Below are 8,912 nucleotides of genomic sequence, written 5' to 3' on the forward strand. Positions count from 1 at the left end.
CCATGAACCACTCCCCATGACTTGTCATGTGGTTCGAAGCACCTGAATCCACATACCATACATCATCTTTTTGTGCTGCTTCAACATTTTCAGACATGGCATTCATGGCATGCTGCATAACAAGCAACCTTTCATTATCCTCATTGTTTCTGCTTGAGGATGCATAGTTGTTCTGCTGCACTTTCCCATTTTGCATGTTAGCCTGCTTCTTATAACATTCTGCCTACACATGTCCAGGCTTACCACAATAAAAGCATTCACGTGCATTATTATATTACCTTTGCCGATTTCCACATCCTCTTTGACTCCCCCTGCCTCTGAATTTGCCTCTTCCACCTGTGTGTTGTTGATGTTGTTGTTGTGTATTCTGGGACTGTTGTTGTTGTTGCTGCTGGCCATAATTCTGATTACCTCTCCGGCCACCTCCTTGAGACTGCGTCTACGGCCTCCTCTACCTCGTCCTCTTCTTGAACTTGTGTAGAAGGCCTATTGCTCTGAACTATTTTTGTTTTATGAAGACTTTTGGTCTTCACCCAAGCTCTTCTCTTCTATAATCAGCATAGACACCAAATCTATAAAGTTGGGAATGTTTTCTTGAGTCTGAATAGACGTCTTGAACGCCTTGTATTGTGGCCCAAGACCACGTAGACAGACTTCCACCTTATCATCATCATCTACTAACACACCAATAGATGCAAGGGATTCCACAATACCCTTTATCTTCAATGCATAGTCATTCACAGACATGCTCTTTTTCTCCATATTATGAAGTTCATTCTTCAACTGTATCTTACGTGCCTTGGTATTTGTTTCATAGAGTTTTACCAAGGTGTCCCACACCTCCTTGGGGGACTTGGCATCTTGAATGTGCCCAATCATGGTGTCATGTATACTAATGGAGAGCCAATACACAACTTTCCTAGCTCCTTGGTTCCAGTCTTTAAACTCTTTCACATCTACAGCAGTTGAATTTATGTCCCGTATCTCCGATGCCTCTTCATGCTCACCTTCTATGTAGTCCCAATAGCCGTTTCCCATCAGGAAATTCAACCTAAACCTCCAAGCATGGAATTTGTTCTTATCAAGCTTCTCAGCCACAATTTGGGTTATGCCATCATTTGACATCTTGCCAGACAGACAAATTTACTAGAACTAGCACTCTGGTTTGTCCTGCACAAATTGCTGTATTTTTTGCAGCGGTACTGTAGTACTCTCAAATGTCACAACCAGTGACTTCAATATGCATACATACACCCAATGGCAACTGTTGATCTCTTTGCAGCATCCACAGTGTCTGCACGACCAATCTGTCTTCCTGCAGTTCTTAAAATAGATTTCTGCAGAGAATCGATGACTTACCTGCAGTGCTCGAAATCGCTTGCTTTCTGAAAAACGGAGGTTCAGACGTGCCCGAAACATGTTTTCGGTCCAAAATTTTTTTGTCCGATAGGATAGTATAGTTGCCCTATAGCTTCACTCCCGCGAAGAAATCTCCTTAATTAGAGATCGTTTGCCAATGCCTCCCGTAGAGCTTCCGACAAGGGTGTAGTCACCAACACAAATAGGGAAGAGTAGTTGAAGCTCTTACCCTCGTACCACTTCCTGTGGTTCTCTTGCTTGCACCTCAGTCCTTAGCATGAACCAGGCTCTGATACCATGAAAAGATGCACGGGGGAAGAGAGCTTGAGCTCTTGCAAGCACACACACATTCACAAAAGCCTAATAGAGAACACACAAGGTGAGAGGCTAAAAATCTTCTTCTTCTTCACTCAACACTCAACACACCATATACAAAGATAAGAGTACACACAATATGAAAGGTACTTAACCAAATACATACAAGGATTCTCTATAGTGTGAACCCAACTAAATGAGCTGGCGCTATAACTATACGAGTCTCTAGAATGGCTGTCACATAGCCTGTCATCCCACTGGCCGCATTGTTGTCATCCCACTGGCCGCATTGTTGAGATATCAAGCTCGTCTAGTGAGGCGGTGGACACTGATGACCCGCCTAGGGGATAGGCCCCAAACTTACACCACTGGCATGGTTGGTGAGATCATGGGTGATATGCAACCAGTGGGATGATAGGTTGTGTGACAGCCGTTCTAGAGACTGGCATAGTTATAGTGCCAGATCATTTAGTTGGGTTCACACGATAGAGAACCCGCGTATGTATTGGTTGAGTACCTTTCATATTATGTGTACTCTTATCATGTATATGGTGTGTTGAGTGTTGAGTGAAGAAGAAGAAGATTTCAGCCTCTCACCTTGTGTGTTCTCTATTAGGGTTTTGTGAGTGAGTGTGTGTGCTTGCAAGAGCTCAAGCTCTCTTCCCCCTGCATCGTTTCATGGTATCAGAGCCTGGTTCGTGCTAAGGCTGAGCTGCAAGCAAGAGAACCATAGGAAGCGGTACGAGGGTAAGAGCTGCAACTACTCTTCCCTATTTGTGTTGGTGACTACACCCTTGTCGGGAGCTCTATAGGAGGCACCGACAACGATCTCTGATTGAGGAGCTTTCTTCACGGGAGTAAAGCTAATGGGAAACTATACTGTCCTATTGGACAAAAATTTTCTGGGCCAAAAACGCGTTACGGGCACGTTTGGACCTCCGTTTTTTAGAAAGCAGGTGATTTCGAGCACTCCAGGTAAGTCATCAATTCTCTGCAGAACTTTGTTTTAAGAACTGCAGGAAGACAGATTGACTATGCAGACACTGTGGGTGCTGCAAAGAGGTCAACGGTTGCCAGTGGGTGTATGTATGCACATTGAAGTCACTTCTTGTGACATTTGAGAGTACTACAGTACCGCTGTAGAAATATAGCAGTTTGTGTAGAACAAACCAGAGTGCTGTTTCTGGTTAAATTGTGTGTTTAGCAAGATGTCAAATGATGGGATAACCAGATTGTGGCTGAGAAGCTTGATAAGAATAACTTCCATGCTTAGAGGTTGAGGTTGACGAATTTCCTGATGGGAAAGGGCTATTGGGACTACATAGAAGGTGAGCATGAAGAGGCACCAGAGATACCGGACATAAATCCTACTGCTGCAAATGTGAAAGAGTTTAAAGACTGGAACCAAGGAGCCAGGAAAGTCATGTATTGGCTCTCCATTAGTATACAGGACACCATGATTGGGCACATTCAGGATGCCGAGTCCCCCAAGGAGGCGTGGGATACCTTGGTAAAGCTTTATGAAACAAATACCAAGGCACGTAAGATACAGTTGAAGAATGAACTTCATACTCTGGAGAAAAAGAGCATGTCTGTGAATGACTATGCGTTGAAGATAAAGGGTATTGTGGAATCCCTTGCATCTATTGGTGTGTCAGTAGATGATGATGATAAGGTGGAGGTCTGTCTACGTGGTCTCATGCCACAATACAAGGCATTCAAGATGTCTATTCAGACTCGGGAAAACATTCCCAACTTTACAGATTTGGTGTCCTGCTGATTATAGAAGAGAAGAGCTTGGGTGAAGACCAACAGTCTTCACAAAACAAAAATAGTTCAGAGCCACAGGCCTTCTACACAAGTTCAAGAAGAGGACGAGGTAGAGGAGGCCGTGGACGTAGGTGGCCGAATAGGTAATCAGAATTATGGACAGGAGCAGCAACAACAACAGTCCCTGAATCAACAACAACAACAACAACACGCAGGTGGAAGAGGCAAATTCAGAGGCAGGGGGAGTCAAAGAGGTTGTGAAAATTGGCAAAGGCAATATAATGATGCACCTGAATGCTATTATTGTTGTTATGACCCATGTTATTTGAATAATAATCATGGTCATTTAAATTTGTATATATTTTTTATGATGCCTATTTCTCATCATGAAACGTTAGGATTGATTGATGTGATGTCAATTGATTGTTACTACTGACGTGGTTTATGTTTATGAGTTTAGGTGATGAGGTGTGCAAGGGTACCGATTTAGGTGTTGCACAGTGCGAGTACCGATTTAGGTGTCGCACGGATGGTGGATTGAGTCATGGTGTATGGACAGATCTCACAATATTTTGTGGCTGTACTATGGCATTTGATATTATTTTAACATCAGTGTGATATGTGTGTGTGCACGCGTCAATTTATTGTACAGTGTGCGTACTAGCATTAGTTGATTTATTTTGTAATATGTGCACAAGTTAGATTATTGTATTAGAAAAATAGTGTAAACCTTATAAGGTTTGAGGACAAAGGTTAATTGAGGACAAAGGCTAAAATTGAGGACAAAGGCTAATTAAATGGCAAAGTCCAAATATGGATGTATACTTTATTTTTGGCTTAAAGCCTGCTTTTTGGAATATATAAAAATACCCACGCGAGAAGAAGCCACTCAAGTTGGGGAGGAAAGATTGCACCCAGTCTTGTGTTGCCTTGTTGATGGTGATGTATTTTCTTTCTCTTGCTCTATGTTTTGATATGTGCTTTAATTTTTAATTTAATTCAAGTAGTTGTTTTGATATTTGATTTAATTTGTGAGTCTTTTGATTATTCTCTTCAAGAAAATTAAAGGTCAGGTTGCAGTGGTATCAGAGCTTTGGTGAAATTTAATTTTCTTGAAGGCAGTAAAAAGAGGTGAAAGAGACAAAAAGAGAGGTGAATTTTGGTAGATTTTGGTAAATTTTCTTGAATTTTAATTGAAGAAGAACACGTTTAGGGATTTTTGTTTATGGATGAAATAAAGTTTAGGGATTTTTGTTTATGGATGAAATAAAGGTTGTTTTTAACCATTGGGTAATAAATCTCCATCAACCTATTGCCCAAAGGATAAAATAACAGAAACCATGAAACCTCTCTCAAAATTGAAAAGCGGTTTTGCTAAATTCTTGACCTCTTTGTGATCTGTCTGTATGGATGGGTTACAAAATTGATAGCTAATCCTGCTTAGCTTTCCAATTGCTAAACCATTGAGGGAGGAAGTAATCTATAATAGACGATTGAGAAATATTCTCGAGTCTTTTCAAAATTACTTTGATTTTTTATTTTTTCTCCTCCTCTGCGCTGTGCTGGGCGGAAATTATTGAGTAAAAGCTATATATAATTTGCCTCTCTCTCCCTCCTTCGTATCCCGGCGGCAGCGGGCAGCGGCAGCGGCAGCGACAGCGACTTCTATGAGAAATGACTAAAGCTATATATATATATATATATATATATAATTTTCCCAATTTATCTCTCTCTCTCTCCCTCCTTCATATTCTGGCTGCGACGGCTGCGAATTCAGGGAGGGGAGAAATTTTCAGAATTTGCGCAAAAATCCAAGACTAGTGAATTTTTTTTTCCTCTTTCATCCTACTTCTCTCGGCGGCCAGCGCTGCGAATTGGGGAATTTTCAAACTCCAATTTCGTTAATTGCGCTTAATAATGCTTAAAAGCGTTGATTTACAAAGCTTATATTATCTAAAAGTTTTATAAGCTTAAATTATTTATTTATTTTTATATTAGATGCTGAATTTTCTTTTTTTAGTGGGCTGCGTTCTAACGATTGGCGTTGGGCATTGGCAAGCTTTAATAGTAAAGCTTTCATAAATTTTTTTAATAAGCTTAATAAGTTTAATATTAAAAGCTTTATGAAATAAAGTTTAGTATAAAGCTTTCATATAAGCTTAGTAAACTTTTAAAAAAAAGAGACCATATCTCTAAATATATGACCTCTTTTCTAAATTTGGGTCTTCTCTAAATTTAGGTTAGTTGAGCTCATAGTTTCAGGCTAAAAAAATGCTTGAAAAAGCTTTTATTATAAAGCTTTGTTAAGTTTTTTTTTAAAATAAGCTTTGTGTAATATGATCTTTATGTAAGCTTTTTCACGAGTAGACCATGAGGATGAACTAACAATGATGATTTAGTAAAGTTACTTTAATTTTGCACAAGTGATTGAAGCTTTAATTATTCAAGCTTATTTTAAAGAGTATATGGATTATTTCTTTTTAAAAAAAAATATGCATTTGTGTATTGAGCTAACTTGGCAGGACTCACATCTAGTTCGACGTTCCATATGAGATAAGAAATCCTATCTTTTCTCTTGTTTTTAATTTTTCCTATTCTTTTAACTGTCAAGAAATGGGTGAATATCCGCACCATCGTACCATTCATCGTACTACTCAGGAACATGCTTGACACCGAAGAGGTTAACACACTCGACACACTAACCAAAGGTGGAGGTATGTGTTAAAAATTATTTATTGTATACAATTTCTTGTTTGCTTTTGTATCTGTTTTCTGAATATTCTTTGTTTCTAGACCTAGTTAGAAAACTTTAGCTCCTAAAAAGAATTTTAGATACAGTGACCTAACTAGAAAGATCAAGACAAGATTAGCAAAAGTTATCTTCAAGATCTAGTTGCCCCAAATTCAAGTAAAAATGATTGCTAGACATTTCATAGAAGACTAAGACCAATTTGAAGATTCAAGATCCAAGCAAGTTTCTCCAATTTTGATTCAAGTTATCAATTGCTTCACCATTGAATTTAGTGATGATGAGAAAAGTAAAGAAATAGCTCTCAAGTGACTAGAAACCAAGTTTAAGTTGTATACCAATCACAATTACAAAGTTTATAACAATTCAAGTAAAGTTTTATCTAAATTTTCAAGTGTTTTAGTTTAAGATTTATCTGAGTACAAGATTCTTTCAAGTAAAGTTTTGTCTAAATTTTCAAGTATTTAAGTTTAAAGATCTATCCAAGTACAAGATTCTTTCTAGACCAAGAATTGCTCTAAGTCAAAGATGTATTCAACCACAAGATTTAAACCCCTTAAGAACAAGATTTATTCAAGAATTGCAATTATGATTAATTGAAGGCTAATCTCTCAATTTTCGTCCATTCAAGTATTTTTAATCTAAGCCAAGATGCATTACTAGTATATCAAGTTCTTGCTATCAATTAGGGTGAAAGATGTCTATCATTATTCAAGTTCTGATTTCAAGATTAAGATTAAGCTTAAGATCAAGATTCCCTTTACATTTCATTGTTTACAAGTAAGATTCACAAATTCAAGATTAAGCTTAAGATCAAGATCCCCTTAAGATTTCATTGTTTACAAGCAACATTCACAAATTCAAGAATTATAGACCTATTCAAAGATTATAATTTTTGAAATTTAGTTAGACAAGTACAAGATTAAGATCAAAGACAAATCTCGAGAATTTAACAAGATTAAGATCAAAAACAAATCCCGAGAATTTAGTGAGACAATTACAAGATGAAGATCAAGAACAAATCCCCAGAATTCATTAAGTTATTGACAGTAAAGTAAGTGATTATTTTTTCAATTCTAAGTTGATAAGAATTTCCATTTCGACCTAATTTATTTTTGGAATAAGACTTGTAGTTTAATTTTGAGGATAGAGAAAAGTTATGTCGGAATGAAAGTTTCAGAGGGAATTAGCTACTCCGTCTCAAACTTCTATTCTTAAGGTAGTGTTGTGTGGAATTAATCTATGGTATGGGACATTAGATTGGTTTTACATACCTACCCCAGACGTATCTATGTCTCCTATCTTTCACCAACGAGTGTTTGTATGTGGAAGGTACCTATGTGGTATGGGACACTTAGATCCCTTTTACATGCGTTCATTTGTTTGGTTTTATTTTTTTTAGAAATTGTTTGATGTGATGATGTTGTCCTCCACTTGTACCATGAAGCCATCCACTCATTGATTGCACAACTGAGGACTGTTGATTCCCAACAGGGAGGACTGTTATGACCCATGTTATTTGAATAATAATCATGGTCATTTAAATTTGTATATATTTTTTATGATGCCTATTTCTCATCATGAACACGTTAGGATTGATTGATGTGATGTCAATTGATTGTTACTACTGACGTGGTTTATGTTTATGAGTTTAGGTGATGAGGTGTGCAAGGGTACCGATTTAGGTGTTGCACAGTGCGAGTACCGATTTAGGTGTCGCACGGATGGTGGATTGAGTCATGGCGTATGGACAGATCTCACAATATTTTGTGGCTGTACTATGGCATTTGATATTATTTTAACATCAGTGTGATATGTGAGTGTGCACGCGTCAATTTATTGTACAGTGTGCGTACAAGCATTAGTTGATTTATTTTGTAATATGTGCACAAGTTAGATTATTGTATTAGAAAAATAGTGTAAACCTTATAAGGTTTGAGAACAAAGGTTAATTGAGGACAAAGGCTAATTAAATGGCAAAGTCCAAATATGGATGTATACTTTATTTTTGGCTTAAAGCCTGCTTTTTGGAATATATAAAAATACCCACGCGAGAAGAAGCCACTCACGTTGGGGGGGGGGGGGAAGATTGCACCCAGTCTTGTGTTGCCTTGTTGATGGTGATGTATTTTCTTTCTCTTGCTCTATGTTTTGATATGTGCTTTAATTTTTAATTTAATTCAAGTAGTTGTTTTGATATTTGATTTAATTTGTGAGTCTTTTGATTATTCTCTTCAAGAAAATTAAAGGTCCGGTTGCAATTGTGGTAAGCCTAGACATGTGCAGGCAGAATGTTATAAGAAGCAGGCTGACATGCTAAATGGGAAAGTGCAGCAAAACATGCATCCTCCTGAAGCAGAAATAATGAGGATAATGAAAGGTTGTTTGTTATGCAGCATGTTGTGAATGCCATGTCTGAAAATGTTGATGCAGCACAAAAAGATGATGTATGGTATGTGGATTCAGGTGCTTCGAACCACATGACAAGTCATGGGGAGTGGTTCAAGGAGATGAAAAACCCGAAAAGACCAGGTTTTGTGGAAACAGGGGATGATACTGCTCATCCAATTGCCCATGTTGGAGATGTGCCATTGTCTATGCAGGATGGCAAAGTGAAGTACCTTGCAGATGTACTTCACGTTTCGAACATAACAAAGAATTTGGTTTCAGTTGGCCAGATGATTGAGTAGGGTTTGCAGGTTCAGTTTAACCCTGATGG

This window comes from Cibotium barometz, chromosome 3, assembly GCF_041138505.1.
Source record: "Cibotium barometz isolate CiBa-2024 chromosome 3, ASM4113850v1, whole genome shotgun sequence".
In the NCBI taxonomy this organism is placed as follows: Eukaryota; Viridiplantae; Streptophyta; class Polypodiopsida; order Cyatheales; family Cibotiaceae; genus Cibotium; species Cibotium barometz.